The sequence below is a fragment of the Natator depressus genome, chromosome 1 (genome assembly GCF_965152275.1).
Source record: "Natator depressus isolate rNatDep1 chromosome 1, rNatDep2.hap1, whole genome shotgun sequence".
Classification (NCBI taxonomy): domain Eukaryota; kingdom Metazoa; phylum Chordata; order Testudines; family Cheloniidae; genus Natator; species Natator depressus.
Genome location: NC_134234.1, coordinates 217,718,783 through 217,729,768, shown reverse-complemented (window position 1 = coordinate 217,729,768; position 10,986 = coordinate 217,718,783).

The following is a 10,986-nucleotide window of genomic DNA, read 5'->3' as shown; positions in this document are numbered from 1 at the left end:
TGTCTGCCCTGCTTTCTGATGGTCTGACCTGAAATTGGCACTCACAGTTGTGAGCCACTCTAGACAGCATGACAACTATACTGGCCAAGAGAACCTTCCTATCAGCCTCCACTCAGGCTGCCAAATCCCACCCCGAGGAACTATCCAAAGTGATAAATGCTTAATCGATCTTAAATGCCCACAACTTGCATCAGAGCCGAGTGCCTACCACTGTGAAGAACTATTATCCTACTTGGCTGAAAAGACCATGCACATTCAGGGAGCCTTCTCAAACGGGATGGATCTGCTTCATCTGCACTCACCAACTGACAGCTCACTTGCATTCCATGAGCTGAATACATTCACTCATCAAGAAGTTCTGGACACCCTAGAGAAATCCTGATCCAAGACTTGTGAATCCAACCAATGCCCTTAATGGCTGTGAAAAAGAGTCACTCCTGATCAAAATAGCAAACACCTTATTCAGAGAAGGAATCTTCCTTCCTCCTCCAAACATGCAATAGTCGTGACCTACATTGAACAAACCCACTCTAGATACTTCAGTCCTAGCCAATTATTGCCAAGTGTCAAACCTGTCATTCCTGAGCAAGCTCATAGAGAAGCTAGCCAAAAGCTGACTACAAGCTCATCTAACTGAAGCAACTGTCCTAGACCCAGAACAATCTGGATTTAGGCTAGGACATGGAATGTTGGCACCTTAGTGGCACTGATGGATGATCATCTCCTGTCAATGGATAGAGGGCAGACATCCATTCTCAGCCTGCAGTATTTGGATACTGTTGACCATGAGGTTTTGCTGTCTCATTGGAGAGAGTTGGCAGGAGTCCAGGGTAATGTGCTAAAACTATACATAGTGACTGGGTAGTACATATCACCTCAGGATGGGATGCAGAGATAAAATTTCTAGACACCATTAATGACTGATTCTTGTACCAGCTAGTCCTGGAACCCACAAGGGGAGAGACAATTCTTGACTTAGTCCTAAGTGGCACACAGGCTCTGGTCCAAGAGGTGACTATAGCTGAACCACTCAGTAACAACCATAATGCAATTAAATTTAACATTCTTTGGGGGAGGGAATATACCAAAGATGCCCTCAACAGTAGCATTTAACTTCAAAAATGAAAACTACACAAAAATGAGGAAGCTAATTAAATGGAAATTAAAGGAACAGTCTCAAGAATGAAATGCCTGCAAGGTACAGGACAAGTTTTTTAAAACCACCGCAACAGAGGCTCAAATTAAATGTATATCCCAATTTTTTTAAAAAAAATTGTAAGAGGACCAAAACGCCACCATGGCTAAACAGAATAAAATAGGCAGCTAGAGGTAAACAGGCTTCCTTTAATAAATGGAAATCAAATCCTACTGAGGAAAATAGAAAGAACTACAAACCCTGGAAAGTCAAAGTATAATTAGGCAGGCCAAAACACAATTTGAAGAGCAACTAAAAAAACCCACAAAACCTAACAGCAAACAAATTTTTGAAGTACGTCAGAAGCAGGAAGCCTGCTGAACAATCAGCAGGGCCACTGGACAATTAAGGTGTTAAAAGAGAACTCAAGGAAGACAAGACCATTGCAGAGAAGCTAAATTAATTCTTTTCATGAGTCTTCACTGCAGAGGATGAGAGGGAGATTTCCACACCCGAGTCACTCTTTTAGGTAACAAATCTGAGGAACTGTCCCAAACTGAAGTGTCAATAGAGGAGCTTATGGAACAAATAAATAAATTTAACAGTAATAAGTCACCAGGACCAGATGGTAGTAACCCAAGAGTTCTGAAGGAATTCATGTGAAATTGCAGAACTAGTTGTGCTATGTAACCTATCACCTAAATAAGCTTCTGTACACCTGACGACTAGGATAGCTAATTTGACACCAATTTTTAAAAAAGGTTCCAGAGGTGATCCTGGCAATTACAGATCAGTTAGCCTAACCTCAGTTCCAGGCAAATTGAAGCTATAGTAAAGAACAGAATTATCAGACATAGAGATGAACACGATTTGCTGGGGAAGAGTCAACATGGCTTTTGTAAAGGGAAATCATGTCTCACCAATCTATTAGAATTCTCTGAGGGGGTCAACAAAAGTGTGGACAAGGGTGATGCAGTGGATATAATGTACTTAAAAACTTTCAGAAAGCCTTGACAAGGTCCCTCACCAAAGGCTCTTCAGCAAGCAGTCATGGGATAAGAGAGAAGGTCCTCTCATGGATCAGTACCTAATTAAAAGACAGGAAACAAAGGGTAGGAATAAATGGTCAGTTTTCACAGTGGAGAGAGGCAAATAGTGGGGTCCCCCAAGGATCAGTAGTGGGACCAGTGCTGTTTAACATTCATAAGTGATGTGGAAAAAGGTTGTAAATAGTGTGGTGGCAAAATTTGCAGACGATACTAAAATTACTCAGGATAATTAAGTCCAAAGCTAACTGCAAAGAGTTACAAAGGGATCTCACAAAACTGGGTGACTGGTCAAGAAAATGACAGATGAAATTCAATGTTGATAAATGCAAAGTAATGCATATTGGAAAACAGAATCCCAAATAGACATAAAATGATGGGGTCAAAATTAGCTGTTACCACTCAAGAAAGATCTTGGAGTTGTAGATAGTTCTCTGAGAACATCCACTCAGTCCAAAAGTCTAGCCAAATGTTAGGAATCATTAGGAAAGAGATAGATAAAAATAAATGTCATACTGCCATCCTATAAATCCACGGTATGCCCACACCATGAATACTGCCAATATTTCTGGTCACTCCATTCCAAAACAAAAAAATAGAATTGGAAAAGGTACAAAGAAGGGCAACAAAAATGATTAAGGGTATGGAACAGCTTCTGTATGAGGAGAGATTAAGACTGGGACTATTCACCTTAGAAGGTATGATTATGTGGGGGGGAGGGGGAGGATGATAGAGGTCTATAAAGTCATGAATGGTGAGGAGAAAGTGAATAGGGAAGTGTTACTTACTCCTTCAAACACCACAAGAACCAGGAGTCATCCAATGAAATTAATAGGCAGCAGGTTTAAAACAAAAGAAAGTATTTCTTCACGCAACACATAGTCAACCTGTGGAACTCATTGCCGGGGATGTTGTGAAGTCCAAAACTAATACTGGGTTCAAAAAAGCATTACATAAGTTCATGGAGGATAGGCCCCTCAATTGGCTTTTAGCCAAGATGATCAGGTATGCAAACCCATGCTCTGGGTGTCCCTAAGCCTCTGACTGCCAGAGCCTAGGACTGGATGACAAGGGATGGACCACTTGATAATTGCCCTGTACTGTTAGTTTCCTCTGAAGCATTGGCCACTGTCAGAAGACAGGATACTGGGCTAGATGGACCATTGGTCTGACTCAGTTTGGCCGTTCTTATGTTTAATGGTTTGAGTCCTTCCTGGACAGATGCACCCAAATAGTAGCAATTGGAAACTGCACCTCCACCGCTTGACCCCTCATTTGTGGGTTTCCATAAGGATCAATTCTCTCTCTGGGCATTTTCAATATCTACATCCAATCACTAGGTGAACTGGCCAGAAGACATGGACTGAAGTGCCAGCAGTATGCAGGTGATATACAGCTCTACCTATCCATCACCATATGACCATGCCACTACCATCAAGTTGGCCCAGCGCTGTGATGGGATGAGGTCATGGATGAAAAACAGCTGGCTAAAGCTAAACTTGAGCAAAAATAGAGGTGATGCTGGTGGGCAAAGTATTTCTGAGGAGTTTGCAGTCACGGTGCAGTCATCTTTGATTGAAAGTTCACATCCGCAATTGGTTAATTCAGTCTGTAGTCTAGGAGAACTCTTGGATTCCTCACCGATGTTGAGCTCCCACATAGCACCAGCCACAAATAATACTTTCTACCATCTCCAGTTGGTGAGGAAACTCCATTCCATTCTGGCAAACAAAGACCTGGCCTCAGTTATTCATGGCTTCATCACCTCTTAGCTGGACTGCAGCAATGCCATACATCTGGGCATGAAGCCTTCAGCACTTAGGAAATACCAATCAGTACAAAACATTGGAACACATTTCCTCAACAGCACAGGCTACCATGAACACAGCACACCTGTCCTCCACTCTCTAAACTGGCTTCCCATTGAATTTTGAATCTAGTTCAAGGTGTGGGTCCTGATCTTCAAAGCGCTCCATGACCTGGGCTCAAGATATCTGAAAAATTGCTTAAAGCTCTGGGATAAAGCCCACGGTTGACAGGTGCACTCCTCTGGCACAATGGAACTCCCAACAATAAGAGCAAAGCTTATCTGCATGGGAGACAGAACTTTCTGCAGGGGTGGTCTGCAGACTGTGGAATAAACTCCCCCAGGAACTGCGGACCATTATAAATCTCACCACTTCTGATACAAGTGCAAGGTGCATTTCTTTGATCTTGCCTTCTCTAGTATAAGAAGATAGCAAATGGTCTGTTTAACAAAATTCCTACCAAAACAAGACATTCTGCATGCTTCTTCCTCCGGGGTAGGAGGTAGTGGGGAAGGATGAGAGAACAAACGTGGCAGATGTGAAGTCATGCTTAATGCACTACTGGAAGGTGCTCAGAGACTATGAGGAGGAGCATGGTATGAGAACCTATATAGAATAGAAACACCTTAAATGGTCCTGAATTTCAGGAATTGCTGCGCAGCCACCTCTGAAAATTAGGTCCTTTCATAAGGCATAGGTCTTTCAGCACCCCTGAATCCTCTGACCATTCCCCAGACATCAGGGTTCAAGCATAGCTATGAGCCTCACAGAGCAAAAGAATGTTCATAACACTTAGCCTTATTTCAAGAGATCGAAATATTGGTTTCTTTCAAGATGTGAATTTGAAGGAATCTATATTGTGAGTAATGGAAGGGAATCATGTTGTTCCCTCCTTTTGATGAGATATTGTAGCAGTTACTAGACAGATATTTTAAGTCCTACAGCCTTAAGTTAACAGATCAAAATGCAGTATGGTTTACTAGCAGTAGGATATTTCTTTCTTCCCCCCTGAAATGTTGTTACATGTTTGTAGAAGTAATGGAAGACTGGTCTACCTTGCAAGTTCGCTGGAAACGTTAACTGGTGTGCCACAGCTATAGCCTTCTGTTCGCTGGTCTGTTGGTGTATAAAACGATTACTAAAACAAGGGAAAGTTGTTTTTTGTTTTTTTTAAATGCTTATATGCAAAAACTATGTCACTGCAACATCAAGGCTCCGATTTTAATTTCAAAATAGTTAGAGCATGCAGAGAATAGGTTCTCCACAACAGCATGCTTTACAATGCAGTCTGTCATCACATTACACAGAAACTCAGCTGCAATGTTAACTATGGCGGGTGTGGTAGCTACTCCATGATATGTCACAGACAACAGCCTTCTTCACCCCTGATTGATTCCCAGAGCATTGTCCAACCTGTGCACTGAATGAGGCAGGGGTCGTATAGAAAGATAGTATGTGACCACGTACCTAAAGACGTAATCAGAATGTATACATATAAGAGGGTCGGGGAGAGGATAGGAATGAAAGTTTGCAGAGACAACCTTAATTCTGTGCCCTTGTGTAGCAGCGCAAAGACTCACTGGTGTGGCGCCTCTTGCTGGTCATCTTGGGAATTAGCTCAACTCCAGCTCCAGAGCACCTCCTGGTGGCCGATGTCTCACCTGCCTTAGGCCCCCCATGTCCCTCCCAGACCCTGGTGCCCCTTTACCTCAGGGTTCTGCCCCAGCAGTACCCCAGCACACTCTGGGTCTCCCCTCCCAGGGGAACCCCCAACCCTCTACGCTCCCCTTGCCTCAGTGGCTACTGGCAATCATCATCTAGCCCCCCTTCACTGCGGCAAACTGCAGTCTGTCCTGGCCACTCATCATTGACAAGGAGGTTGGACCAGCTGCCTCTGTCTAACCCTGGGCTGCACCTCCCAGCCCCAGTACCTGCATAGGCCTTTGGCAACTCCCCAGGCTGGGGCCTTGATAGGCTGGAGCAGCGCAGCGCAGCTCCAGGTACCATATTCCCCAGCAGCTAGGTCCTTCTCTAGCTGTGGGGAGAGAGGGAGAGGGAGAGGGAGAGGGAGAGGGAGAGGGAGAGGGAGAGGGGGAGAGAGAGAGACTCTGACCCAGCTCATCCCTTAGGCCTTCTTATATTCCCAGCCCCACCCTGATTGGCTCCCTGAGGTAGCCCTTTCCCAGGGCTGTTTTTAACCCCTTCCACACCGGAGCAGGGTCACCACCCTGCTACACCCTGACTTTGGAACCTTAATGTAGTTTCTTTGTATGTAACTGCCTACATATTTATAAAACTGAAAAAAATGAAAATTCCATCCTATGGAACCATATCAGCATCACACCTGGGTAAGCCCCTTCAATTTAAACTGATTTTTACCAAAAAATTCCTGGGTTTAACAAAAAGCATTTTTCAGTTTTTTTCTGATTTTCATCCTTCTTTTGTATCATTCAAATATATAAAAAATAACTTGTTTTATTAGGAAAAATACATCTGTCTCATGCAATGTATTCTGATACTACATCAGTCTGTGTGTATATGCAAAGCTGTTTGTTGAAGTAAGGCTGTGTATTAGTCTAGACCAGTGTTCCCCAAACTTGTTCTGCCACTTGTGCAGGGAAAGCCCCGGCAGGCCAGTCCAGTTTGTTTACCTGCCGCGTCCGCAGGTTCAGCCCATTGCGGCTCCCACTGGCCGCTGTTCGCTGTGCCCGGCCAATGGGGGCTGCGGGAAGTGGCGGCCAGTACGTCCCTCGGCCCATGCCACTTCCCGCATCCCCATTGGCTGGGCACAGCGAACAGCGGCCAGTGGGAGCCGCGATCAGCCGAACCTGCGGACATGGCAGGTAAACAAACTGGTCCGGCCCACCAGGGGTTTTCCCTGAACAAGCGGTGTCCCAAGTTTGGGAAACACTGGTCTAGAAGATGCACACAATAAACAAAACAAGCATGCATGCATGCAAGCTCTGTAGTGCATGCGCATCTGAATGTACTGATGAATCTCACACCCACCACATACACATTTCAAGCTGTTAGCAGATAACGGTTTAAAGATTTGACACACTAAAATGGGAAGAAAACAAAAAATCTGTATCAGAATGTGTTTCAGAACACAAGGAAGTATTTGAAAGTTTTACAAAGAGAGGAGAAAAGGATGAAGTTGAGTGTATGCACTGCAAATGGAGTGGCCCAATTATTAAATGTAAATATTTATGGGCTAATAGTTCTAAGTCTACAACAGTAAACTGTTTATTCAAATGAAAAGTTTTATTTGGGGATTAGAGAAATATTGTTTTCTTAAACTCAGAGGTGGCATTGTGTTGTGAGATCTATTTTAGTTCTGCAGCAAACCACATTGATGAATGGAACTCAAAGCATTAATCTACTGAATACTGCCCCCCGCCCCCCATCTTTCCATCTATCAAAACAAACCTCGCTATTTACTCAAAAAATTAATAGTTTTTGCACTGATTTTCACCTGTTTTTATTGTTCTGGTAATAAACACTGACAAATTCCCAGAAAAAATAAAATAAAAACTGAAAACTAAGGGCCCTACATATGGGTCAGCAGCCAGGTTGGGATCTTTGGATCCACCGCACAGTCCCCTAGCACCTGAGCAAACAAACAGTCACTGCTAGCAATAGAAGGGAGTTCTCTTTTATGTGCACCTGCCACTAGAGGAGGTTAGAGAGACATCCTTTGCCAGTAGGTTTCATAGGTATTTGTTAGACAGCAAAGGAATGTGGAGACTCAGGAATAATGGGTTAAATTCCAGGGCCTGTAGAGGAGTGTGCTGAGTGGCTGGACCTTCTGCCCTGCCCCCCTATCCCATTCCACTCCTATACCCCCTTTCCCAGCTCCTACCTCTGACCCCTCAACCCAACTGCTGCCCGTCGCCCCTGCTCATATCCTTCCCAACTCCTCCCCACTCCCAAATGCCTACCCTATTCCTCAGTTTCTGCCCATTCTAACCCTCAACCACAGGATCCTGTTTTTCCCCCATATCACATCTTCCCTCATCCCCAGCTCCTAATTGCCCTCCCCCAATCCTGCCAACCCCAAAGGTTCAAAACGGCCCTCAAATCACGAGGCTTTTATAAAAAGGATTCTCTCGTGTGTTTGGGTCTGTATTCTCCCCCTGCAATGCATGTGTGACAGTGACAGTGCTGTCAGCTCTCACAGACCTGTAGTGAGGAATGCAATGTCAGCCCTCACTACAGGTGCTCTTGCTAGAAGTGCCAGCTAAAATCAGATTGCACAAGTTTTTATTATGTAGTGCCTGATGCTGCGGTGAGCTTACAGCTTCTCCCCAGACACCAACATTCCAATTAATGTTGATGGGCCCCCAGCTCATTTTGCACTCCACAGCCCCACATCAAGGCTGCCTCCCGCCTCCTCCCCCACACATCTGCCTGTTAACTGAAAGTGTTTCTTTATATTATATAAACACAGCATGAAACCGTCTAGGGCACCGCTTCAGCGGGTCCCCTGGAAGGGAACAGTAGCATTACAGAGTAGGGATTCCTCGTGCAGACTGTAATACATTGGTACATCCCTCCTGACATGGCTACCCTATAAAGACTTGCAACGTGGGAATCTCTTTTCTCTTCTCTCTCTCCTCCAAATTCTTTGACTCACTCTGCTCATCATTGGAACGCTAAGACAGCTTTTGAGTTTGAAGTCACCCGAACCAAATTAAAGTGCCGACCCTGCAAAATGGTCTGTGTGGGCAGGTCCCTTCTCCCCCAATGGAACCTGACCAAAACCATTGGGACTCTGCATGGGTGTAAGGGTTTAAACGTGTAAGGATCATTTTGCAGGACAAGGGTGGACCATCTGCCAGGAACAAGCACCCAAAAGAAACACCATCTTCAGCTGTTATGGTTTTTCATACCCTAAGAGCAATCATATGCTTTCAATCCAGTTTAGATTAAAGCGGGAGGAGGGAGAGCAAGAGAAAGCAAAATCAAAGTCTCCATGGTGGGAGAACAGCATATTTATCTCCACAATAATCAGTTACAGCCACCCTGACTGCTAACATGGCTGCCTGACACTGCTCACATTTAAAGGGGCAGTACATAGAAAACAAAGGCACCACAGTTTCATTGCCACAGACTCCACAATTGTCCTCCAAATTCAGAACAACATTGAATAAGATTAAGAATAAAATTAAGCAGAGAGATTAATACGGGGCCAAATGCTATATCTATCCTGTGTCTACATTGCAATCCTATTGTTTTTCTCTGAAACGTTTCTGTGGGGAGGGAGGGAAATCAGAGTTTTAAGGCATGGCCCAAAGGCTTTGTATCCATGTTAGCGTCAAAGTGGAACTATTGCCAGCTTAATTTGAAAGAGTGGATCAGGTACAGTCTTTTGATCAGAGGATACTTTACTAGCCAAAGCCCCTCTTACAGAGATGTGCTGCCAACACAGGTGTACAAATACCCACCTGAGACACAAGCCACCTGACGCAATGAACAAAACTCGTTAGTTGCTGCTGGGAGAGGCAGGGCCGGCTCTAGGCACCAGCCTAGCCAGCAGGTGCCTGGGGTGGCAAATGGGAAAGGGCAGCATGCCTGCGGCAGGTCCTCCTCCCATTTTCTGCTCGGCAGCAGGCCTGCAGCAGCTCCTCCAGCTCCCTCTTCGGCGGCATTTTCCTTTGCCGCTTGGGGCGGCAAAAAAGGTAGAGCCAGCCCTGGGGAGAGGGGATTTCAGTAGTGGCAAAAGCAAGAAAAGCTCACTCTCTTCTCATTCTCCTGCAAGCATCAAACCACAGAGATTTGGTTTGGCGCCTAATGCTGGATGAAACCAAGTGTTGAGCTCTTTGTGCAACTCTCGGTAGTGAATTCCACTCCATCCAGGACATACCTCTCTGATGGGAGGTCTACTCCATTTACATCCAATGAGCTCTTACTGGATGCCAAACAAAGCATTAGTTGCACAGATGGGCCCTTCAGTAAAGAGGAACAAAGCAAAAAAGGCCATAAGCCCAATTTTTAAAAACTCCTTAAAAGACCATTAAAGAAAGCAGAGATACCCCAGCTGTAATGTTCCTTAAAAGGAATACAATAAGTCCGTCAATTCAAATGAGATCTAACCTCCTCCCTTATAGTGGTTTGCAAGAATCATGTAAATTGTGTTTTCTTTGTAAAATAAATGTTTCCCTGCCTCCCCCCGGTGAAAACACTAAAAAACCTGCAAAGACTTAATCACATGTACTGTATGGTTGCAGGATCAGTGCTTAAGGCCCCAATCCTCTGCAAAGACTTATAAACATGCTTAACTCTAGGGACATGAGTTTCCCCACTGAACACAAGGGAAATACACATGTACAAAAAAATTAAGCCTGTGTGTTAGTCTTTGCAGGACTGGGGCCTTAGGGCTAAAGCCCCAATCCTGCAACCACACATGATTAGCTTCATTACTAGTAGTATAAGGGCCCTACCATCAATCAAACCCTGACCCCGCCCCTTGACCTCTTAGCCCCACCCACCGGAAGTCCCGCCCCATGGGTTATTACTTCCGGGGTCAAGGCTGCCACATGACCGGAAGCAAGGTGTGTCATGTGACACCCACCCCACCCCTTGACCCCTTTAACCCCACCCCTTGACCTCTGCCCCCCCCCCCCACCGGAAGTCCTGCCCCATGGGGTATTACTTCCAGGGTCAAGGCTGCCACGTGACCGGAAGCAAGGTATGTCATGTGAACCCTCTAACAACTCCTCCCACTGCCCTCTACCAATCAGGATGGGTTTCGCCCCGTAGGACTTCCCCCCCAAGAGGAGCTTTGACCAATCAGGGCGAGTTCCGGAGGGGGGTGTCCTCTCCAGAAGTGGGTCTTGTGACCCCTCTAACAACTCCTCCCCCCACCCCGCTACCAATCAGGAGGGGTTTTGTTCCGATAGGACCAAGAGGAGATTTGACCAATTAGGATGAGTTCCGGGGGCGGGGTGACCCGTCCGGAAATGATTCGTGTGACCCCTCTAACAACTCCTCCCAC